This window comes from Gossypium arboreum, chromosome 9 (assembly GCF_025698485.1).
Source record: "Gossypium arboreum isolate Shixiya-1 chromosome 9, ASM2569848v2, whole genome shotgun sequence".
NCBI lineage: Eukaryota > Viridiplantae > Streptophyta > Magnoliopsida > Malvales > Malvaceae > Gossypium > Gossypium arboreum.
Window position 1 is genome coordinate 74,677,349 of NC_069078.1, and position 11,809 is coordinate 74,689,157.

The 11,809-nt window shown below is 32.7% G+C and overlaps 1 long non-coding RNA gene across 1 annotated transcript; it reads right to left on the reverse strand.

The window, feature by feature from the left end:
* Positions 1-501: 501 nt before the first annotated feature.
* LOC128280716 (uncharacterized) lies at positions 502-2,627 on the reverse strand. Its single transcript, XR_008270842.1, has 3 exons — positions 2,450-2,627; positions 1,492-1,533; positions 502-576 (listed from the first exon to the last, which is right to left on the reverse strand). It is a non-coding gene; the product is annotated as an uncharacterized LOC128280716 (long non-coding RNA).
* Between the last annotated feature and the right edge of the window lie 9,182 nt (positions 2,628-11,809).

The window sequence follows — 11,809 nt, forward strand, 5'->3', positions numbered from 1 at the left end:
CATGCCACATCAAAAACGTTAAAATTTTCCATTCTAAGTCCAGAAAATCGTACTTGATGTTCAAAAGATTAATTCATTAAGGGTTAAAGTAAATGGAAGCTGTGCACCAGGTAGGAAACCGAAAAAGAGGTGGTGAGTCCATCGGACTGCTTAAGTACCAAGCTCCCTTCGGATCCAATCCTAGACATGCATACTGCTATTGCCACACCTTAACGTCATGGATATTTCTAGGAAACCGATTTGATTAAGTCATTTTTAGGAAAAGTGATTAATTTTGGAAAATACTTTCATTGCGGAAGCTTTGCTTGTTGTCGTGTTATTTTGAAATCAACTGTTGTTTTTGAAAATGCGCCCTAAAGCTATCCAATTTCAACAGTTAAAATAAGTATTACCTATCTTAGTAATACATATTAAAATCCATCAAAAATAAATAAGCGGCCTTATTACATTTAAAAGCCCAAAACCTCAAAGCGTAATTAAAAGGATGTCCAGTTCACGGAAGAAAATCAAACTTTCAGAACGGGTGGCCACTCCGAATTCCCTCACAGCTCCAAGCCCACTATGGTTGGGGATTACCTGCGTGGATGAAAATAAAAGGGATGAGTTTGGGGAAACTCAATGTGTAAAATAACCCAACCATAGTCTAAATCAGCTCAACCCACGAAATGAATAAGTTGGCCTTAGCCGAGCAATTGAATAAAGCCCATAGGCCCATAGCGAACGAGCAGATATTACATGTTTATGCGAAACCCAACCATATCCAACCGTATACACCCCATACCAACCTTACACCGTGTGGGAGAAAACTCGACCCACCCAACCGCTACACACCACGAATTTGCAGCATGGCTGCAGAGCGAATAATGTGACAGAGTCACTAGATCTGAATAATCGTGGCGAGCCACCGAAGCAGATATATGTGGCGAGCCACCGAAACGAATATATGTGGCGAGCCACCGGATCGATATTTATGGCGAGCCACGGATCGAATATTTGTGGCATAGCCACCGAACGCTTCCTCCATAATATAACCCATGTCCCCATGCAGCAGATATATAATCATGGCATACACCATACAGAATCAGATCGTCATGCTTTTCAGTCAAAATTAACCCTAGGGGTATAACAGTAATTTTGCAACTAGGGGTATAACAGTAATTTCCATACATAGGGGTATTATAGTAATTTAGCTACTTTTAGTGTTTTCATGCATATCCTAACTATTTACGTACTATCAGAACACTTACCGCGCATACTTACCGAATTTGGCCCGTTGGCCTATGAACCCTATCTTTGGTCCATTAAGCCCAAATTATCAAAATGTACGAAATCGCGCGTACTGCAGTTTATTACTTTAGATTACCAAATATACAAACCCAACTATCTTACGAGCATTCGCACTTTTCATAAATTCCCAAAATACTGACTTTTCGGCATTTCGGCTTTTCGGCTTTTGCCAATCTAGTCTATGAAAGGGTGTCAGTTACACACCTGTTTGCAACGATATACTGACGAGATCCACACACGAACTGCCTACAATTGGATTACTAACACGTTAATCTAACTATTCAAATACGAACTACGTATTAACCCCTTACAATATTCGGCCAACCACACCTACAGATCATAGTAAGCTTATAAGAAATCAATAAGTAACTCATTAACAAATTTTTGTCAATGTTTACCACATAATCATAATTTCACTGCAAGCTGTCTTCCTGAGCAACAGTCACTAAATCATTTATAACTGGAGCTACGAAACTCCAAATCAAGTTCCGTTAATTTTCCCTGAAAATAGACTCATATATCTTCTATCCATAAAATTTTCAGAATTTTTGGTTTATCCAATCAATACCAGATTTTTCTCAAAGTTTCCCATGTTTCACTGTTTGACTAATCTGACCACTCTTCATTACGAATCAAATTTCTCATTGTACAGAATTAAAAATATGTTCTTGTTTATTTCATTAGAAACTAGACTCAATAATCTTTAATCACATAATTTATTCAGCTTCTAATTCATCTCCCACAATTTATGGTGATTTTCCAAAGTCATGTTACTGCTGCTGTCCCAAGCAGATTTATTACCAAATCACTCTTTCACACCTAACTTGCATGCTTGTTATTTAAACATGTATATCACCAATCAATCATCACATATCTATGATTTTACTTAAGTATAATCTCCATTTCATCATTTTAAAGCACAACATGTTAGCCGATTTTTCCCTTTAGCATCTAAGGCACATGCATGTTCATTTGTTTGGCTCAACTTCACCTATCTTCCATTTTTCATCAAAAGAACATGAAACAACAACCATTTCCTTCATTTTAATTCATGACTAAATGCTCACAACACAACTAAAAATCAAAATATACTTCAAGAGTTAAGGTAGAATCAAGAAGAACTCATGAACCTCAAAATAGAAGCAAGGTACCAAGAACTTACCTTCAATTTTCCTCCTCCTAATGACCAAATACTCAAGAGCTTTCTCCTCTCCTTTCTCTTCTCTAACTTTCAGCTATGATAAACAAAGATGGACAAAACTTTGTTCTTTTCACCCCTTTTTCTTTTAATAAAACTTCATATTTCATCCATTTAATTCTTTAATACAAAAGACATGAAATTCTTCTCATGAAACATTTACCTAACCCATTATCATGAAACATTTACCTAACCCATTATCATGGAATATTTACCTAATCCATTGTCATGGAACATTTACCTAACCCATTATCAATTTGTATCAATTTGTACCATAAATTATGGATATCAAGTGCTCATATTGTCTACAACAACATGATGGCTAGCCACTTCATGTAAAATGGGAGGTTTGTCATGCAAATCCTCCTATTTTGCACTCTTATTTATTTGGCCACTTCAATTTAGCCTATAGCATTTTCAAAAATTTTCACATAGGTCCTATTTCATCATTTCACCCCCTTTTTCTTATGGAATAAAAATTAACTAAAATTGCCGGGTTCTATCTTAAGCTTGGGCTTTCTAGAGGCCCACTAACATAATTAAACCTATGCCAACATTCACAGGATTCCCGAAAATTGGGGCGTTACATGTTTACAGGAATTGGTCATATGGAAATATATGTACAAAATAGTTGTATGAAATAATTAAGAAGATAGATAAATGAAATAAGTATAGGTACATGGAATTTAATTTATGTAAAGTTTAATACAAACTATTACCGAAATAAATATATACAAGATATAAGGAAATGATGGTGCATGAAATATTGATATAACGAAATGAATGATATATGCTTATGAAGAAACAGTAAGAGAATAATATATTTTGTGACATGTACATATATAATTATCTTTGATATGTTGATATAAGGAAATTATGTAAGTTGAGACTATTATTAAACTCAAGTGTGATATGTTGAGAAAATAGGTATATCAATGTTGAATTTATATGAAATATGTGCAAGTATACTAACAATGTTGTTGTTTGACGCTTAGACAAGTGCCAAGCTATTGATTGAATGGTAACATGTTTAATTATAAGGAGCATTGAAATGGAAAGTACTTAGATGAAAATATAATTTAAGATTTTGCGAATTTTTTTATGATCTCGATTTTATTCCAGTTGGTTTCTAATGTATGTTTTGGGCTTCGAGGGCCCAATAGAGAGACGTTATGATTATTTCAAAATATGAATAATAAATGACTCAAAATTATCTGAAAATGTTCAGTAAACTCCGGTAATGCCTCGTACCCTATTCCGGCAATGAATACGGGTAGGGGGTGTTACAATGTGATCCACCTCTCTTCCCTGAGAATTGAACTTTGTGTGATTTTTTAGTACAATAAATTACACACTTCCGACCCTATTGGAACAACAGAAGCTACCTATAAAATATACACTAGCTTAAGTAGTAGAGGATCGATAATAATTGTGATTAACAGTTTAGTTAATGCATATAAGATATACACCAACTTAATAATAATTGCTAAACATCTGTAAGCTATACACTATTCTATTTAGGAACCTTAAATTGATTGTTAGCTGAAATAGATTATTAAATGTTATTACTTGAAATTTTCTTAACCACTTCATCGCTAGATATCCTTCATAATTATTATATACTTTTAATTAATTTTGTTAGTTTAGTAGTTGATTACTATATCTTACTTCTTAGTCATTTTATTTAATTAGTTGAGTAGAGTAGTTAAAGTCGGGGTGAAACCAAAAAGTTTTTAAGGGCGAAATTAAATTATAATTTTAGGATAGAAAAATATAATTTCGTCATTTTAATAGACTATATCTTTATATTTTTTAAAGGATTAAATCAATTTTTTATATTTTTAGGAAGGCCAAAGTGTAATTTTACATTTATTAATTTAACATTTTAAATATTTTAAAGGGGTCATATAAAAAAATTCATTTTAAGGGAGGCAGGGTCTACTAGCCCCTAATTTTGCCATTGGTTAAAGTATTTTTACTTATTTTTTTTCTTTTTGAGGATTGGATGCTCGAAATATTTCTTCCATCGGAATTTATTTCTCCACTTCCTAGCATGTAATCGATAGTTATAAGCAATTCATACTATAAGAGTCATGCATGGCCCATGCAAAAAATCTCCTAGAGATGTTGGTGTCTGACTTGCCCATAACTCCTCATTTTGGGGAAAGAGATATACTTGCTACTAAATCGAATTTTCACCTCTATTTGAATTTGAAGTTTGAGTCGACATATTATCAGAATAAGATACCCTATTTTCATGGACACCTTGACCATTCCCACTAAATTGGATTGACCCGTGTTCAATGCGGAACTTTCGTTAATGATGCCACAAATATAACAGACTGAAGGGATATGCACATAACTAAATGAAACTTCGAAAGAATGAAACTGGGAAGCAAGTCATGAAGCTACACCTAAAAATCATGGAAAAGGAAATCGATACTCTTCAAGTTCTCTCCTATTGAGAATTGATGGATAAGAAAAATACAATTATTGAAGGACCAAGGGTCCCATGATATTATATTCTTTAAATTTCTACAATATGAAAAAATGGGATTAAATAAAATATATAATGTCTCCAATCAGTTTAATACGCGTACTTTAAAGAGATCTAATAACAATGTTACCAAGTAAATATCACAATCAAAGTCATCTACATAACCAACTTTGACCCCTACTGAATTTAGAGATTTCGGAAAATTTATTCCATATTGCATCAATTTAATATGAAAACATCAAGAAACTTAGACTAGAAAGACTAGAACATGCACTTTGCCATGACAATAACTTGCAGTCTTCCTAGAGAGAGAGAAAAGAAAAACCCCTGTAACGGCACCACCTACTAAGAGGAGTTTAAAAAATAATGTTAGATAGATAATTGCAAGATTAACTATTAACCCATAATCCATTTTGATTTCATAAATCTTATCTCTTTGTATCTTAAGGAATTCAAGCCTGCCACATGTCAATAAAAAATAAAGGTAAGGAACAAAGAATTAGTGGCCAAAAGATATGATGTTTGATTTCTTTGTTAATGGTGTTCATGAAGTGTCCCAAGTAAAGGATGCCAATTAAAAAACCTTGTTTTCTTCTTAATTCCCTTTCACCAAACTTATAAATATAAAAGTTGGTAGAATATTGTGATCCAAGCCCATCATGGGTTTCTTGGCCTAACTTTTATTGTCCATCCTCTGGTCTCCTTTTAGACAACATTTTGGATGTTTTAGTTAATATTAATTAAACTCATGATACACTTTTCTTAGACCAAATCATAAGCCTTTTTGAAACCAAAATGAGAGTGTTTAGTGAACAAGAAAATATGTCTGGTAATGATGGCCATTGTAATTATCACAAGGCAAAGATATGCACATATGTGGTGCATCATTATCACACAATTGAAACTCAAAATTAAATGAAACCGCACATTTAATCCTTCCTAATATAAAAGAACTCAACAATTATTTACACTACGCTACCTACTTTTTCTTATTGTAAATGAAATCCAGTTATGTAAACCCACTAATCTACTATAAACCTTGAATTCTGATTTCCCAATTCCACAATAAGAAAGCAATGACACCAACTTGGATTTATCACAATGGCTATAGCAATTCCAGATCCGAGCCACTGTGTTTTAACCTTTTGATTCAATTTTACTTAATTGCCTTTTTTCAACCTGTTGAATTTGATGAATAGTTAAATGGGGATCTTAATTTTTTTTAAAAATAAATATTTGAATAATTTTCTGTTTTCTAATTACCAAGTATAAAATATTGAAATTATCATTTTATTTGTATCCAAAACTAAATAATTTCTTCTTTTCTATGGATCCAAGGAATTGGAACCAGGTTTATTATTCAGAGAAGATTAAATTTTTATAAAAATGCAAAACATAAACTTGAAAAAAAACTAACCTTATCATTTGTGAGGTGTGCCTCGCATTTATCAGACACGTTGCAAACACCTTAAACGAGAATCAACAAGCAATCGAAGAAAGGCCAAAACAAGCTCAACATCAAGACGAGGAGGTGCCCAACGTTGGGACAACGCAACGTTTTTTTTGGCAATGAACAAGGCAACTACGTCGTGACGAGGAAAGCCAGCACACCACGACATCACGACGATTCCTAATGTTATGCAGCCATGTTTTGTACAACTCAACAAGACTTCTTCTCCCAATTGGACTCTAATTATTTCAAGGTTATTTTTGTATGATTAGATCTCTAATTTTAGCCTATCTAAAGGGCTTTTGTAACCCTGATTTAGACATGTCAATCAGCCAGGGCTTCTTTTTTAGGGCAACAAGATGTACTTGCATATGAGTTTGAAAGAGTTTTTTGTGATAACTATGGAGAGAATTTTGTTCTCGAGTTAAGGCTTTGTTTTCAGGAGTTGGGTTTGTACGTTTAGTACATTTAAGTTTATTTTCTTCATATTTTACTCTGTTTGTTTACTCATTTAGTAAAAAGTCGAAGCCTCATTTGCCCACATTTTTATCTTCTTCGGAGGAGTTTTTCATGTAAATATTTATGTGTTTGTTTTTCTCTATTTTACTTGTTTTTTGCTTATACGGGACGATCCCCAATAAATTGGTATTAGAGTCTGGTTCAACTTTCGCAGGTCGACTCGTTCAGTGACACAACAATGAATTTGGATATCAAGAAGTTCGATGGGATCACAAATTTCAATTTCTAACAGTTTTGGATAATTACGAAGATAGCTGGTATGGCCAAGCACAAGGATGATGATTCGTTGTTCTCCACATATAATCCAATTGAAGGTGGAGTCATGTCAGATGTCAGGCATGTGCCTAATTTAGAGAAGAATCCCATTCCTTTTTGGTCTTTAGGACTCAAACGGTTTGTAGAATGTTTGAAGCAAGGTTGGTTGTAGATGGTTATATTTAGGTGGAGAGAGTTGATGTTTTCTCTCTTGTTCGAGTATAATTGGCCTTTGTTGTATTATACAACTTTGATTTGAAGATTAGGAGTCTTTCAGTTTCCAAGTTCGAGCACGGTTTAGACTTAGTTAACATTCTGCAAAATTTGAGTTAGGCTTGTGATAGGGCATGGAAAATGAGTCGTAATAAATACGAGTCAAGGTGGAGATTTGTGGATTTGCCTCACACTTACTCGACATGTTGCAGGCACCTTAGACGAGAATCAATGAGCAACTGAAGAAGGGCTAAAACAAGCTCGACGCCAGGATGAGAAGGTCCCTAATGTTGGGACGACGCAACAGCTTTTTGGCAATGAATGTGGCAATGATTTTGTGACAAAGAAAGTCAACACTTCACAATGTCATGACAATTCTTAATGTTATGCGATCACATTTTGTACAGCTCAATAGGACTTCTCCTCCAAATTGGACTTTGATTACTTCAGGTTATTTTAGTATGATTAGAATTCTAATATTAGCCTATTTAGTAACTCTAATTTAGACATGTCAATCAACAAGGGTTTTTCTTTTAGGGCAATAAGATGTACTCGCATATGAGTTTGAGAGAGTTTTTTGTGGTAACTGTGGAGAAAATTTTGTTTCTAAGTTAGGGCTTTGTTTTTGGGGTTTGGGTTTGTATGTTTAGTACATTTAAGTTTATTTTTTTCAATTGTACCCTCATTTGTTTACTCATTTAGTGAAAAGCCGAAGTCTCTTTCGCCCATGATTTTTATCCTCTTTAAATGAGATTTCCATGTAAATATTTGTGTGTTTAATCTTCTCTATTTTACTTGTTCATTACTTATAAGGAAGATCCCAACACCAATAACCACAAAGGTTGAATTAATCTAACTTTCAAAAAAAAAAAAGTTGAGTTGCCCTCGTCTAAATGATAAGTTTTGAGGGAATTAAAATTAGTTTAATAATTTGGAATGGAATGGAAATTAAACAAAGTTATACATACATGTTAATATGAAAAAATTGTTATGATATATGTAAATTATTTAATTAAATAATTAATTTTAATTTGATAAATTAAAACAAGTTAGAAGTCTGAATAAACCTGTCTGCCAAATTTGAGCAGTGGGACACAAGAAGCAAGCATTATTTGCAGTGTAAGCTATGGCAAATCTTGGACTTGGAATCGTCGGCCATAGCCGATGAGAATTCATATCAGATTTTAACCTTCTAATAACTTGCATTTAGCTTGTTTTCCAACGTATAATATAGATTTTCCAAATATTATTAAAAAGTAAAAAATAGAAAGAACAAAAACTAAATATCAATCAATATAAAAAATTAGAAATGTGTTTAGACTAAATTTATGATTTATGAATTTTGAGATTAAAATGTTTGAAATTCAAGATTTTGAATTAATTCAAATTTAATGTTCGGATAGTTTATATTTAGATTTGAATGTTAGCTAATTCTAAGTCTTAAAAATATTTTTTAATTTAATTATTTAGAAGGATTTTATAAGGATTTTTATTTTTTAATTATTTATTTAATAAAATCGGCTAACGTATCGCATTAGTCAAACTTATCGAACCAATTGGATTAATTAACTAATGACTTAATTATGGAAATTATAAATTAAAAATTGGAGATTTATAAATTAAAAATATGAAAATTATGGTATAAATTATTTTTTGAATATTTATATTATATTAAATTAATTACAATGAGCTTCATCATTTTTCAAAACCAAGTCGATTGATCAATCGAATGATTAAATCTAGAATCGATCAATTACCAATCTAAAATAAGGGATCAGATTGGTTGACTCGTGAATCGATTTGGTTGGTCTGGTCAATTTTATATATTTTGAAATATTTTTTATCATTAATAATTTATTCGATTGAACTGAAAACTAATGGTCTAACCGATTTGTTTCTTGGTGTAATTTTAAAACTTTTATCTTTCTTAATAATATATTATAAGTAAAATTAGCTATTATTTAAATTTGGAAGGAAGTGTGAAAGAAAAGAAAAGTTAGATTTTGAAAATTTCAAAGTTTTTGAATCATTTCTTGGTATCGCTTAATGAAAACAACTGGTGTGATGATTCTCACTAGAGGTGATCATGGGCCGGGCCAGGTCGGGTTCGGTCCTGGCCCATACAAATTTTTAGGCCCGTCTACTAGGCCCGGGCTCGGCCCGACCCTAAATATGGGCCTAAAAATTTGTCTAAGCCCAGCCCGAAATAAAATTATCAAGCCCGGCCCGACCCATATTAAATTTTTTTTATTTCATTAAATAAAAAAATTTAAAAATATAATAAATCAAATATATTTAAAAACATAAAACAAATATTAAAACAAATAAAATAATACTAAAACAATTCTTAAAACAATACACAAATTAATAATATAATAAAAATGGTTATATTAAAAATTTAAAATAATTAAAATAAAATAAAAATATATATATTAATATATAATCAGGGCCGAGCCCGGGCCAAAAAACTCTTACCCAAGGCCCGGCCCGTTTTCTAAACGGGCCTCGTTTTTTTGCCCAAGCCCATTTTTCGGGCCTATATTTTTACTCAAACCCTCCCATTTTTCGGGCGGGCCTTCGGGCCGGGCCGGGCCGCCCAGCCCATGATCAACTCTAATTCTCACCCACTAACCCATGTTGCTAAGGGTATATTTGCAACCTAAGGCCTCAGTTTATTATAATTCAAGTCCATTTAACAAGCTCGTGGATTTTGGAATTGAGCCAGCCAATCAGACTAAGAATCGGTTTGTACACCGGTCTAATGTATGGCAAAAAGCTAGATGGACCGTGAATCATTAGAAGTCATGGTTGGACCGCGAACTATCGACTAAGTGGATTAGTAAAAAAAACCAATTAAATCGATTTTTGTATATTTTGGACTAAATCAATATGGACCAAAATGAAAAAACCCCTTTTATGTTGGCTCAATTTTTTTAAAAACTTTGTAATAGAACTAAACATAATCCCCAATTTTGAAAATTTATAACTTGACTCAAAATTTCTTGATACTTCTCAAAAATATGCAAAACTATCAAACACTCAAAAGCGAAGGCTCGAAAGAACAAAAAATTGTCATTAGCAAATAATAGATGTGAGATCGAAGGACACCCACGATAAACAGAAGCGCCATGCATGTCCCTTGTCACTTCAATTTTGCGAAGCAAATGACTCGGCCCTTCAATGAACAAGATAAACATGTAAAGAGAAAGTGGTTCACCTTGACACATATCTCACTTGGGCACAATTTGCCCCATCTTCAACCCATTTAACAAAACAAAATAATTAATAGAAGTGATGGATAACATAATCCAGTCAATCCACTGACGTGAAAAGTCCAACTTCGACATAATAAACCGAAGAAAATTTCGTTTAACCCGATCATATACCTTACTAATGTCTGTCTTCAGTATCACCTCACTTGCCTATCTACAACTTTTACTCTTCGTGTGATCGATAATCTCGAATGCTACGAGATATTATTAATACTAAGACGACCTATACCAAAGACTAACAACATAAAAGAAAAGATACTAGGCAAAATCATCTTCGATCCTTGACAACAGTCTTGTAAAGCACATTACACAATGCAATGGGTTATTACCTAACCCAAATTTATACAATAATTTTTTTAAGAGATAAATTCGAATTTTATTATCTGTGTTCATATACCATTTGTGAATAGTGGTTATCTTTTGGAAAGGATTCTTACAGGTGATTGGAGATAATTTATTCAATCTTTAATAACATTGTATAAAATCTGCTTATTCATTCATTGTCTTTGTATTGTCCGCTTCTATATCTATCCTCAAAGGAACAAATTACTTGACGGCATTTCAGTTTATTGAAATCCGGAATAAAATAGCATACAATTTAAAAGGCACGAGTCGTTAACAATTTAAAATATTTTGGATTTTAAAAAAAAAAAAACATTTGTTTAAGTAAATTTCATGTTTCAGAAAGTATAGAAAACATATGAATAGGAAGCCTTTCTTTCCTATTCCCACAAGTTGGTGTGAGATTTGAGGGTAAATTATTCATCACTGACCTCAATAATTGGGACAAGGCAATTATCAAATTCACATCCAACATACATTTGAAAGTCAAAAGACAGACAACAATTGGAATGAGTAACTAAATAATATTTAATGTTAACATTATTTTTAGAATGAAAAGAGAAAATTGTGACATCCGAATGGTTTTCCAAAAGAGCTGCTGGCATTAAGTTATAGTGGGCAATTCAATGGAAAAGGAGTAAATAGAGTAATAATTTCCAAAATAGTAGTATGTTTGGGCACAAAAAGGCAGCATAGCATTATATCATATCAATTATATTATTAAAGGGGGAAATGATTTTAGGGATGTCTCTTTGCAGGGATTTAAGAGCCCCCCC